At 38.0% G+C, this 14,385-nt stretch overlaps 1 protein-coding gene across 2 annotated transcripts in view; it reads left to right on the plus strand.

Moving 5' to 3' along the window:
- SGCG (sarcoglycan gamma) overlaps positions 1-14,385 on the plus strand; it is a 148,633-nt gene that overhangs the window by 16,610 nt on the left and 117,638 nt on the right. Inside the window, exon 1 of one of the 2 annotated variants that reach the window (XM_059378289.1) lies at positions 9,725-9,908. The exons of the other annotated variant lie outside the window; for it this stretch is intronic. The gene's annotated coding sequence lies outside the window, so the exon portion shown is untranslated. Of the gene's footprint in view, positions 1-9,724; positions 9,909-14,385 lie in introns of those variants that run through there. 2 annotated transcript variants of the gene reach the window in all.

Here is a 14,385-nt window from a genome sequence, read left to right on the forward strand (position 1 = left end):
GGGTGAGTCCCCCCATAAAAAATCCAAGGGTTATTACTAGAAGTAGAGTTAGTGGATGTTGAGAAACAAAAAAACATGTGCTCATACACTTTTTGGAACCAACATGTTCATTTTTGACATTTTTAAGTTTTTAATCTCTCATTTTTAAATGAAAAAAATTTTTATTCTTTTTTTTAAATATTAGTAAGCCAGTGATATTTTTGTGCTATAGTGGAGAAACCAGATTTTGTGCTATTGTGGAGATGCCAGATTTCCTTCTTGTTGCTGAAAGTATCCAGAATCTAATGCTTGATTATCAAACAGCTTTCTTTCTTTCATGGTAGGTAACTGGAGTCTGTCGTAAATAGGCTGTGCTTAGGCCAGCATCCCTCATTTTTTTCCCTGTAGTTGCACTTCCTTTTCCAAATAAATTTTTAAAAGGACTTTTTGATCACTTGCTAATTGGGGGGCAAAAACATACATTAGTTGAAATAATTTACGTTAAGCTTATGAAAGTTTCTGTCAGGGCCAACTGGCAAATGGCAGTGCCTTTAAGCTAAGAAAGAGAACAGAAGGGAAGTTTTGGGGATAAGTGGGAGGGGTAATTGAAATATGTTGAGTTTGCAACAAGATGACTTTGAAATACCTGCACCTATAAGTCATAAACACAAGGGATCCCAGCCAGAATCTTCAGTTGCATCTCATTTGTCAAGGTCCTTCTCTTCATCACTGTCATTTCTCCTGGGCCTCAGCACTGAATCTTGCTGTCACCTCATGACCTCATGACACAGTGTTTGTGTTGTCATGAAACCTCTAGCATCCAGCTGTCACAAGTTCAGTGGAAAGAAGGTTTTTGAAATAATAAGACTTTTAGACTTTTCAGTAGATAGGGTGAAGGTCGGGGGTCAGGAGCTCAGGGACTCTCAAGAGGACACAAGCAGAGCAATGGTCAGAAACATGTCAAGTTCAGCTTCGTGGAAACTCCAGTTATCTTTAACTTTCAGACTGTAAGTAACCATGTGTGTCAGTCCAGACTGTTAAGCTGCATGTATCATATACAAGGCAAATTGTTGACAAAAAATGTGGATACTCAAAAACTAAACCGTAAGAAAGTAATTATAATGATTTGGTTTGATTGTGTGAAAGTGCTCTCATGTAGTCTGCCTAGGAAAGTTAGTTACTAGCTGAGCACATTAATGATTAGGCATAGCGTCAAGTCAGAATATTCTTATCATATTTGATATAACATGGAGTAAGCCAAAATACATTTGTTGTAAAGGCTGTATTTGTCATAATCCGTGATTCATGTATTTTATTTCATTTTGAAAAATTCACTCACAGCATTAAGAAACAATTATAATAATTTGTATTTTTATGTGTTTGTATGCCATTTGTATGTGTTTTACTCTGTGCCAAGTGCCTTTTGTACATTATCACATTTAATTATTTTACTAGCCTTGAGCAGAGAGCTGATATTATCCCCAACATTAATAGCAGAAAACAGACCATTAAGAAAATAACTAAGTTACCTAACATTATACGAGCTATTGTGAAAAAGCTGAATTTAAATCTCAGTTGATCCCAAAGCCTAGAATTTTGGGCCATTTGTTTATATTATTTGTAGGGAAAGAATAAGTAAGGAAGACTTTAAATTAATGCTGTACAGTGTTAATCATAATCAGACTACAGAATACCGGACATCAGCCAAGCTGTCAAGCCATAGAGGCTCTAAGTATCTACATCCAATTTGGGGGGTTTTAGGGGGTTGAACTAAAGTCACCAGTACTGTAACTATTTCAGGGTTTTGCTTCATGGTCTCAAAACCTATTTGTGAGTCAATAAAAAAAAACAGCACTCAGGTCAGTGACAGGTACACATCTCAATATGTGTTGGCTCATATACATTTACAATTGTGTTCACACACAATTATGTCAACATTTTGAATACGTTTGAAACATTCACAAATATGAGAAATTTCAAAAGGCTGAGGTGGTGATGATTTCTGCTGAAGGAGAATCAACTACCACTAGGTCTCTTTCAAATACACTTAACTTTTCCTTTATGTGCTTCCATAGCCTTTGGTTCCTATCTACACTCTTATGCTAACCGTATTATTGAGTAATTATTTAGCTGTCTGCCCTCCAAGCTAGAAAGAAAGCTACCTTAGTAAGTACATAAATTGTGGCTTACTTGTTAAATTCCTTCGTTTAGCAGATATTTAATAAGTACCTAGAGGCTAAGGAAATACAGGTATCAAGACTCAGTCCCTGCCACCAAACTTAAGATCAAATAAAGAATAAACAGGATTTAGAGAAGTAAATAAGCAGTTTCAGATTGGTCTACATTGAATGCTGTGAGGACCTTAGGAGGGTACCAGCCTTGCAAAAAGGAGGAAGTAGAAGAGTTAGAGAAGTCTAAGAACTAATATAGAATAGCCCCAACGAGGTAGTAGCTCCTCAGAAGAGATACGTCGTTGTTAAATGCTGATTTTTTTTTTTTTTTTTTAGTTTGAGAAGATTGAGAAAGATCACTTCTCTTTTTACTGCCCCAGTTCTGAACCAACTGAGAGACAAAGGGAGGAGGCAAATGAAGGTCTCGCTGTCATTTCTATTACAGATGTATTGGAGAATGTGTTCTAGAAGTGCAGCCACAATGGGCTTGCTGATGTTACAACCCCAGCAAGGGCTCACCCACCCCTCAGGCAGCTCTAGGTGATCACAGGTCCCTCCTAGGGCCTGAAGGACCAGTGTCAAAACTGTACTCTCTCCAGGCATGAACATCCCTGAAGAGGGAGAAAATGGACCATACCGACCACTTTCTTTTTCTAACTCATCAATGAAAAGAATGAATCCACTTTCCCTGAGAAGAAATGAGAAGTGACAGAATCTAGAAATGTTACTATACTAGGAGGACCCTTCTCAAAAGAGGACTGAGTGTTCCTTTGTAAGTGACTATTCTCACAAATTTCAATGTCCGACGTGTTTTCCAGTGTCTCTGGGCACTGACCTATTCCTCTATAGTTTTCCGGTATTCTCTTTTTCAGTTCTGGTTTTTTTCCTCCAATTTATTTTATATCACATATATTCCTTTTCATAAATCCTTTACTCTCTAGTTCTTGGTCAGAAATTTCTGATAAGGGTAAAGAGATTTTAAACACATTCATGAAATATAATATTCTCACTCAATGTCTACTTTTCAATAAAAACAAATACATTTACATTTTATAAATGGATGCTCCCTTCCCTTTGATCAAATCAGGTATATGAAATGCCAGATGAATGCAATGGGAAATAAACTAGGGAGAATATTAATTTCACCAAAAAATAAACAGTTATCTTTAAATAGTAATGTACCTTACACAATATAAACCAGAAATGCAAATCAGACTTGAATTACATTTCTCTGCAGGAACTCTTAATGACAGGTGTCAATGGAGCAAGGACTTCAAAGTTTAGGCTGAAATTATTTCAACCTAAAATTTTATTCTAAATGAAACTATTAACCAGTTTTGGAGCAGAATAGATATATTTTCAGACATAAAAGGACTCAGGTCATCTACTTCCCAAACACCACTTCTGAATGATTATTTGAGGGTGCAGTCCATCAAAGCAAATGGTGGATATATGAGGAGGGGATGTGAGAGCTGAGTCAGGGAAGGTGCACCCAGCTCAGGGGAGCAAAGAGATCTAAGGAACACAGCAGCTGGGCGGGAAGCTGGCTCGGCAAGACAGAGGAGGGAGAGTCTGGGGTACAGGATGCTAAAGAAAAATGTGATCCTATACATTTCAGAACAACATCAGAAATTCAACAGAAGTTTGTTGATGTGGTAGAAGTAGAGAATGCCAGAAAGTGAAAGACCGTTAGAAGGTAAGGTAGCATGAGGTGAGTCCTACAAGAAAAACCATGATATAAACTACTTAAATTAGAAAGGAACAGTGCATTTCAAGAAGAAAAATGACATTGATTCCAAATAATACATTAAAGGAATAAAAACTGAGAGACAACTAGGATAAACCGAGGAAGGCAAATTTTGCAAAATTTTTTGTTTTATGATAACAACAAAAATGGTATTCAGAAACTCCAACAACAATAGCTCTCTGAGAAAGGCACAATATCAGTACAAGGCATTTAAAACATTTGAAGGAATATTTAAAGAAAAAAAAAAAAGATTCTGAAGTACCTGAGTGGCTCAGTGGGTTAAGCCTCTGCCTTCAGCTCAGGTCATGATCTCAGGGTCCTGGGATCGAGCCCCGCATCGGGCTCTCTGCTCTCAGCAGGGAGCCGCCTCCCCCCCCCCCCCTCTCTGCCTGCCTCTCTGCCTACTTGGGATCTGTCTCTCTCTGTCAAATAAATAAATCAAATCTTAAAAAAAAAAAAGATTCCATTCAAACTGATAATAGAAGCATTGAGGAGCACAGATATCTGTCTCTGAAAGGGAATATGGTTAGATAGTTGGGTAGCTAGTTGTAAAAATGTGAATGCTGGATATTGCATTATTTTTTAAATCAACCTGATCAAATCACAGGAGATATAGGAGATTAAAGTTTCAAAGTGGAAGGTAAATATGACCCCGCTGAGTATGTACAAAAAGTACAGGGAAACTACAGAGGGTTGGAGGTAAGAGTGGCTGGCAGTGGGACACCTGGGTGGCTCAGTGGGCTGAGCTTCCAACTTTTGATTTCGGCTCAGGTTGTGATCTCAGGGTGGTGGCATCAAACCCCAAGTCGATCCCTGCATTGGGCTCCACACTGAATGGAGGGTTGACTTGAGACTCTCTCTCTTTCTCTGCCCCTCGCTCTCCCTAAGATTAAAAAAAAAAAAAAAAGAATATTTAAAGAATATATATGACGGCCCAATGCAGTGATTACCAATGAATAACCTTTGACATTTCAGGTAGTCCATTTTCTGAAATGTAGGAGTTTTCTTTTTTCTTTTTTTTTTAATTTTTTATTTCTTTTCAATGTAACAGTATTCATTGTTTTTGCACCACACCCAGTGCTCCATGCAATACATGCCCTCTCTAATACCCACCACCTTGTTCCCCCAACCTCCCACCTCCAGCCCCTTCAAATCCCTCAGATTGTTTTTCAGAGTTCATAGTCTCTCATGGTTCACCTCCCCTTCCGATTTCCCTCAACTCCCTTCTCCTCTCCATCTCCCCATGTCCTCCATGCTATTTGTTGTGCTCCACAAATAAGTGAAAACATGATAATTTTCTCTCTTTGCTTGACTTATTTCACTCAGCATGATCTCTTCCAGTCCCATCCATGTTGCTACAAAAGTTGGGTAAGAGTTTTCTTTTTTTAAGTCTTCTTGTTTTTCCAGCATCCCACTGTTTTCTTTCCTGTCATCCCTGACAACACTGAATTAGCCCCTTTACACTAAATAGGGACTTTTACACTTCCCCCCAAGTATCAGAAGAAGCCACAAAATGCCTACATTGAGTAATCTAGTGGTCAATTTATTTTTTTTATTTGTTCAGCAACTCCAAAAGGAATATGAATTTTCTTTCTAAAATGCATATACTTGGATCATCTCTATTTTAAAATAACAGGAGAGTTTGGGTGAGAAGCATCCAGGTGATTACATTAATTACATTCTATATTTAAACTTGTGTTTTCATTTGTGTAGAGAATCATTTCATTTTGCTTCTTTGAAGTCTATGGCATCTCTCTTGAGGAAGCTGTAGCTTTGATTAGAGGGGCAGGTCATTGATATGGGTATTTTTTTTAAGATTTTATTTATTTATTTGACAGACAGAGATCACAAGTAGCCAGAGAGACAGGCAGAGAGAGGAGGAAACAGGTTCCCGCTGAGCAGAGAGCCCGATGTGGGGCTCAATCCCAGGACCCTGGGATCATGACCTGAGCTGAAGGCAGAGGCTTTAACCCACTGAGCCACCCAGGTGCCCTGATATGGGTATTTTTTTAATGCTTGAAATTTATCTCTCACAAAATAATTTGATTTCACATTTCATTTGCTCTGAAAGCAAATACATTTATTACTGTTATACTGACCTCTTCTGGAAAAGTCTTATAATGTCATCCTGATCATATGTTAGCTCTTTTTTTTTTTTTTTTTTTTTCTGGTGTTACAGTGCACTGTGGAACTGAAATCATAAAAAATACTGAGTTTAGTGTAAATATTCACGGTTCAGTTAATGGAAGGCTCAGGTGCTGAGCAAGGAGTTCAGAGTCTAATAGAGAAAATATGTATATAAAGCAATGATGGTAATGTAAATGCAAATAACTATAAGTTTATAAATACATATAGAAAGCTGATAATGACAAGTAAATAGACTTTCAAAAGTTAAATAGACATTAGAAAGAAAAGGATGGGAGGTAAGTCTAGTCATATTTAGCCAGGCATCCAATGGCATGTAGTTTCTTACAGAACCTAAAGGGAGACAGGCTCGGCCCAGTCATAAAGGTGTGTGTGCCCTGTCAAGAACATGGTCCCCATCGTGAAGGCTTGCCACAGGTCTTTAAGCTAGGGAGTGATGTGGAGAGAATGAAATGTTTTCGGCATTTCTCTGGCAATCCCAGGAGTCTAAATTGGACTGCGGCAGAACCTGGAACCAGGCCAGCAGGTACTGAGCACCAGGAGACACCTGCTGGAGTCAGATGGGAGGTGGAGAGAAAGCAGCAGGCAGAGCCGGAGATACTGCGGCTCAGTGAGTGGCAGGCTGGTTAGTGAGGGAGATTCCCAAATCAGCCGTCAGTAACTTGTGGAGGTTGGAGTCATAAATGAGAAAGGAAGGATGAACAAAAAAGCAGGTTTGAGAGATGAAGAGTTTGGTTTGGGAGGAAAGTGTGAGGTGGTTTGGGGGGATTTTGTCCTAGGAGCTCACCTCTACAGTTAGTATCCAAAATCACAGGAACTACTAAAAATGGGACCACTGTATATTGATCAACTTCAGCTGGCTCCAAACATTGTCTGTTATGTTTCACTAGTAAATTTACTCCCCAGCTCTTCCTGACTTCTCTCTTCTTGTCAAACTTTCAACGGTCTCATCCCCCATCATCCCCTATATCCTCCCTCTGCAGGCAAACTTACCTCCTACTTCATATGAAAAACACAAATAATTAATCCAAAATGAACCATATATCTACCAGAAATTCCTTGTTTTCACTGGATCTAAAAGTGGCCTCCCCAACCCACTATCTTAAGCAGCAGAACTGTCTGCCCCCAGGCAGAAGTGAGGCAGGAGGTGAGGATTGCTAACTGACTCTAGGGGGACGGATGCGGGTGAATCCCAGAAGGATCCTATAGTTAAGTAAGATCACGCTTAACATAAGAGCCTAAGGACTTTCTTCTCTTTATTTATTTATTTATTTATTTATTTTCTGTTATTTGTAATTTATTTTCACTTTTTAAAAAAATTTTATTGTATTTTTCAGTGTTCCAAGATTCATTGTTTTTGCACCATACCCAATGCTCCATGCAATATGTGCCCTCCATAATACCCACCACCAGGCTCACCCAGCCCCCCCACACCATCCCCAAAACACTGTTTCTCAGACTCCACAGTCTCTCATGGTTCATCTCCCCCTCCGATTTCCCCCAACTCACTTTTCCTCTCCTTCACCCAATGTCCTCCATGTTATTCCTTATGCTCCACAAGTAAGTGAAACCATATGATAATTGACTCTCTCCATTTGACTTATTTAAATTGAAGTACATTTGACACACAATGTTACATTAGTTTTAGGGGTACAACATAGTGACTCAACAGTTGTATTCATTACACAGTGTTCACCAGAGAGAAGTGTAGTCACTATCTGTCACTATACATTATCACTATAGTACTGACTATATGCCCTACCCTGTACTTTACATCTCCATGATTTATTTAGGACTGGAAGTTTGTACTTCTTAATACCCTGTGCCTATTTCACCCATCCCCCCTCTCCTTCCCTCTGGCCACCACCAGTTTGTTCTCTGTAGGAATGATTTCTGTCTCTGTTTGCTTGCCAGGCCCAAACCAGCTCTGTAACCTTGAAGGAGCTCTTTTACATCCAGTGAACTGTTTGACTAGGTTGTTTCCTTTAAGTTCTCTTATAGCTTTAAAATGTTATGATTCCACTGAAAACATATACACTTCGAGATGTATAGTGAAACTATACAAACTTTGAAGATCTTATTTTAGTAATTTCTTTGAAGATCTTATTTTAGTAATTTCAACTATTCTGTAAAATGAGAGATGTTTTTCTTTAACCCTCCTCCTGAAGGACGGAAAAGTTGGTAGTGTTAGATGAATCTGTAGATGTGAATGGAGATCAAATCCATAACTTGACTAACATTTGTACAAAGCAGTGCACAAAACATTGAAAAGTTCATCGCTATAAAACCAATTTACTGATTGATGAAAAGGTCCCTCAATATGTAACCTTTAAATGTGTGACATTTCAACCAGAATATTAGGTTAGGAGTTTCAAATTTTGACTTTTCAGACACATACTGATACAAACATCTCATATCATCACTGGTAAGTATTTTATATATATATTTATATGAGATAGTTGTGCTGTAATTTTATTCTAACTATATTGCTGTGTCAGGGAAAATAGTAATGTTCAGAGAGTTCATGAAAGATTTTTTTTAAAGTCTTACAAATAAATGTATGATTAGTTGAAGCTGTATCAGCTGTTAATTTAAGGCCTGCAGCTGTTGGCATGAGAAGCATCAAATGTCAAAAGAAGTTAGAGTTATGAATAAACAGAATAAGAGAAAAGGTCTTCTGAGAAGAAAAGGAAATATTAAGCATATGGATTATCATTGCACTGCTTCTCCTTTTCCAGGTTTAGTGCTAAAATACAAATTTCAAATATATAATTTAATCTTTGTTAATTCATCCTGCTCACCAGGCTATATAAAAATAATGCAAAATAAAAGATTATTAAAAAGCTTGATATTTTCTTTACATCTTATGAAAATGAATGATCTACTCTTCTTTTTAAATAAAGATAAAAACGTCAAGATTGCCTTGTTACATTCACATCCTTTGTTAAACATAATGTAAATTTAGTTTACTGGAAAAGAACTGTCGTAATTTTAACAGGCAGAATTTATTTGCCTTCTCTTTATTAGGATGAGCATTCCCCAAGGTTTTCTTCTCAAATATTTTAAGTTTTTCTCTTAGAAAGAGGCTTAGGGACACCTGGGTGGTTCAGCTGGTTAAACAACTGTCTTTGGCTTAGGTCATGATCAAAGGATCCTGGGATCAAGTCCTGCATCAGGCTCCTACTCAGTGGGAAGCCTGCTTCTCCTTCTCCCTCTGTCTGCCACTCCCCTGCTTGTGCTGTCTCTCTCTGACAAATAAATATATAAATTTAAAAAAAAAAAAAGAGGCTTAAAGCGATTTTTAAGGAGTAACTATTAATATGATAATGTGCATTTCACTTGAGTGACAATAGTATACACTTAATACTAAGTAGGTCATTAAGTTCTAAATGTTGCATGTTAATTTGAAATGATTTTCAAAAGATTTTGTCAACATTAAATTCTGCTGTAAACTAGTCTGGTTTTTCTATTCATTTAAGGTAAAGTTTATTTTAGAAAGTTATAATTACATAAGACTATCATGATTCAGGGTTTAAGTGTTGGTTTTGTAAGATTTTTTTTTTTTTTTTTTTTTTTTTTGGCCCACTTAGAGCTGTGTCCTGGAATTGGTGCCCAAACAATTTTAAGTGTGGTATGAGCTGTTTATGTCACTGAGTAAAATTAGATACGCCTGTTGCTAATATGAGGGGATGAAACATGAGACAAGGCCAAACACGCGAGAGCCTTTTCTTCCAGGCACAGTCAGTGAATTCTGAAGCCCCGAATCCTTCACTCATTCTGCAAGTAAGGGGAAAGTTTGAAACATTGTCTCTGATAGAGGCGGAGGACTGTAGTAATTCCCCAGTGGGTTTTTTAATACATCTAAGGTAAGTCATCCGTTTTAACTTGGATTTTAGATAATTCAACTTGGATTTTATATCATTACAATGTACAATTTAAAAACCAAATGGGTACAAGATTTCTTGGTGTTTTTCTCTTTCTAGGTGGTTAAATGCTGTTTGAAATGTTGAATACATTTCTTTCAAAATGATTATATATAAGTATCAATAAAATTTAGTGTAACTTATCATTTCCACTCTTTTACTCTACTAACATTACTAACATGCTATGTATTTTCCACATGAATAGTATTTCTAATGTTTTTATTTTGTAGAATTCCATGATAGCATTTCTCTGTTATGGGACATTTAATTGTACAGTGTAGTTAATCTAGATAAAATGTAATCTTTAAGATTACCTGTTTCTAATTCTGCTCTTAAACTTTTGTGGTGGAACAACATTTGCTTTACATTTTGTTCATAGTTCTGTTATAGTCATCAAGCAATAGATTGAAATTAATGAGAGCAAGAGTCCCAGTCTTTTTGATAAACTGGGAATAAGCAAAAAAAAAAAAAAAAAGCAAATTACCAACTTTGGATTCCCAACTACTTTTGGAATAAAAAAAAAGGAAAGAAAGAATAGTTCTCTCCTAAAATCTGGAAAACAAAGTGTTGCTCAAAATCCGTATCAAAAAGTCAGTATAAGTAAAAGGTAAACATGTGCCAACACTTAGGCCTGCTAAATTTTCAGCTCTTTGTGTTTCCTAATATGGAGCAGTTGAAAAACAAGTTTAAAGGGAGGCACAGAAAAAGATAATAAAGGAAAATAGAACTCAACTGACTAGAAGATTTGCCAGCAGGATGGAGCAACTCACTAGAACAAAATGTACAATTTAGTTTTTACTTATTTTCTTGGAAACATTTTGTAGGAGTAAGAACAAAGAGGCACACTCAAGAGTTTCAAGACTAATGGTTCAAGCTGGTGTTAGTTTTATAGGTTCTAGAATTTATCTAAGGTTTTCTTTCAAACCCAAATGAAAAGTAGTATTTCAGCATATTTAAATGTCAAATTCCAAAGACTGACAAATCCAAGTTTCCAAAAGAGGCTGGCTAAGCTTGCAGTTGTAGGTGCCAAGGGCGGGCCACCCCAAAATGTAAGAATCACTTAAGAAATAGCCAGTGAAAAAACAATCTGACACCCCCCACACTCCCCTGTGTTTGTCTCCGGAAAGCCAGAAGTAAATCTTCCGTGTGAAAGGTGCCCTCCTTGTAGAGGGAGATAAGGAGACTTCCTTACCAATCTACTCTCCCAGCCCAAATTCTGTTTAGAATTCCTTACTAATGGCAGCTCCCAAACTTAAGTTTTCTTTGTCCTTTTGATAAATTGAGAATAAGCAAAAAAAAAAAAAAAAAAAAAAAAAGCAAATTCCCAGCAAATTTCTGGTCCCTTTCTCTAAAAAGTATAAAAACTGCCTGCCTGAGTTTTAAGTTGTTTTCTTAAAGATTTTATTTATTCATTTGACAGAAAGAGTGGTTGCGGGCACAAACAGTGGGAACCGCAGGCAGAGGGGGAGGGAGAAGCACGCTCCTCCTCGCTGAGCAGTGAGCTGATGTTGGGGTTGATCCCAGGACCCTGGGATCATGACTGAGCCAAAGCCAGCTCCTTAACTGACTGAGCCACCCAGGTACCCTGGGTTGTTTCTTTAGGTCTCCACCTCATTATTGGGCCTGTATGAGCATGTAGTAAACCTTGGGCTTTGTTTTGTTTTCTGTTGATCTGTCTCATGTGAATTTAATTCTTAAACCACCTGAAGACCTTAAAGGGTAGAAGGAAAAATCTTTCCACCCCTACAGTGTTAAAATGACAAAAATAAAACGGCCAAATATTTCCTTTAAAATACACACTTTCTAGTCATTGCATTGTTGTTGACTATGAAAATTAAATAGTAATTATAAATTATGAAAGGGTGTTCATTTAGTTTAATTTTGCATATTGTGTAGGACCTGTGGTTTCCCCTTTGCTCCCTCTTCTGCTTGGTTTCTCACAGTCCCTGGATGCTTCTCAAATCAGCCCAGCCCAGCTGAGGGCTAAGCCCACCATTGATACGGTTTCCTCATGGGAGGGAAGTATGACAATCCAAGTATGATTTTGCTACTTGCCTAGTCTTCAGAACCTGCCTCTATCCCTCTCCCCTTCCCTCCCCACCACCAAACAACATCCACATAGCTTCTCTGGACCCTTCGAGGCCAGATTATTTCCATGCAGTCCCCGTGAGTGTTGTGGTTTCCCTCATCCACTGGACTTGCCATTTCAGCCTGCAACTTCATTTTCAATTTTATCTTATTATACTCTAGCAAAATTTATGGGAAAATTTATATAGGAGTATTTAGTAATTTGTGGATTTCCAAAAAGTCTCAAGATTTCTTTCAAAATCCCTCAAACTATCGAAGTCTGCTTGACGTGGATATGACTAGTGTGTCGTGTACCTCTGAAGAAAAAGGAGCTGGGGAAGGCAAGAGGGTTTGCTTATGCCCAATGGATGTGTGCTTCATCCTAAAGCCCTGGGGTGCCATTTGAGTATTTACAACAGAAAACCAGGAGGGACAGATTTATTCTTTGGGATGCTCACTCTGGTTGCCATGGAGAATGGATTGGGGGCATAAGGGAGGGAGAGGGTGGGGGGCGGGGTCATGGAAAGTCCAGAGGCCACTTCTGGGGAGGACTAAGGCATGAAGAGCGAAGCAGCAGGAAGAAGCCATTGCGTGGAGATGGATACCTTGAAACCAAGCCTCACCTTTGTGACTATTTGAACTCTCTTTTGCACATTCTCAATTACTTTTATTTGTGAAGTTACCCTGAAAAGCATACTATCAATGACAAGGCAGTGATTACTAGCTCAGCCTGTGGAGTCAGAGTGCCACTTTCTAGCTGTATGATCTTGTTGGTGTGAATTGCTTAATTACCTGCAGGCTCAGTTTCCTCATTTGTACAAACAAGAATAATCAGTTTCTACCTCCTGATGTTATAATGAGTATCAAATTCAGATCATAAAAAACGTGTAGAAAGTGTCGGACTTCTTGGTAAACAGTATCTCTTCTCAGTATCTCCTCCTACCTCCATGCCTCCTCCCTATCACCACCAACAATGAGGAAACACAGTCTCTTATTCTAGACCCCCACTGACAGGGAGGTCAGGGAGGAACCGCAGAATGGCATCAGGATTTCTAACCTGCTTCTCCTGGACCCCCAGCAAGGAACCATGAGCCGTCTATAGAAGATAATAGACTGAGGCTCTTACTCCAATAGGGAATATTCTCCTCATCCAGTCAGGGCTCCTTAAAAGGAAAAACACCTTCCAGAAAAAAAAAAAAAAAAAAGAAAGAAAGAAAGAAAAAAGAAAAAGAAAAGAAAAGAAAACCCTCCCTGGTACTCTCACTAATTTACTAGAAATCTGTGGTGCCTTTAGTAGTTCTGAAGGAGGAAAAAAAACGACAACAACTCAGCTGACTGGGTTTTCTGTGAACATTTTCCTTTCAGAAAACATTTTAGATCGTAATGAAAATTATTTATAAAATATTCTAAAATGTTGATCTTAATAAAACATAGAAGTATGCTGTTCCTGTACTGACCCACATTTGAATATCACTTTAAATCCTCACGTTTCAATCCTGAAGAAAAGGTGTCTACAATGATAGAAGTGAATCATGACCTTGAAGTTCTCTGAAACTTTTCAACGAACTGTCAAAGCAATCGGAAAATTGCATATACACCACATTTGATAAGAACCTTAATTAGGTCTACCTCAAGAATTCCTTTTTGTCCTAAACCTTTCATATGGAGACTTGTAACTAAAAAGAATCTCCTCTTGGTTGATACATTTAAATAACTTTCTTTTCTTAAAATTTGTCCTTAATTTTGTGTGGATATTTCTCAGAGTTAAAATTTAGTCAAATGCTATTTTTAGGGACTAGGCAAGCTGAGGTTTAAGGGGAAGGGGTTATAGAGCTGCTTTGTGTGAAATTTTCAGTTCAGTTATAAAACTCCAAAGACTAATGGTGTAATGACAGGTACTTTTATTCTGTTTGGCCAAATGCAGCTTCCATGTGTAACTTTAAGAATATTTTGTACTCTAACTTCCTTTGTAAATAATGTCAAACTTAAAGAGTTATGTCTATACTAGGATGGACTGAGGTCCCCTCTCCCCCTCACAGGGCTGGCACAGGGGACAGGCTACTAAATGGCTAGGAAGTATTTGCATATTTTTCTGGGGCATTGCCCACATCTTTATGTCCAGCTTCTTCTACTACCCTAATCAGCTGCTCTCATACCCTGACATATGCCTCTCAGAGAACATTCCCTTAATAAATTACTTGTATGAGCATCCTCACCTCAGGTTCTACTCAGGGAACCTGACTTCAGGTGGAGGAAGGTGAGCAAAGTTCTACTGAGAACTCCATCGGTGTAGGCATGCTGTAGATACTACTGGCCACCTGTTAAAATCCCGATCTTTCCAGGAGCAGTTGTT

Source organism: Mustela nigripes, chromosome 15, assembly GCF_022355385.1.
Source record: "Mustela nigripes isolate SB6536 chromosome 15, MUSNIG.SB6536, whole genome shotgun sequence".
NCBI classification, from domain to species: domain Eukaryota; kingdom Metazoa; phylum Chordata; class Mammalia; order Carnivora; family Mustelidae; genus Mustela; species Mustela nigripes.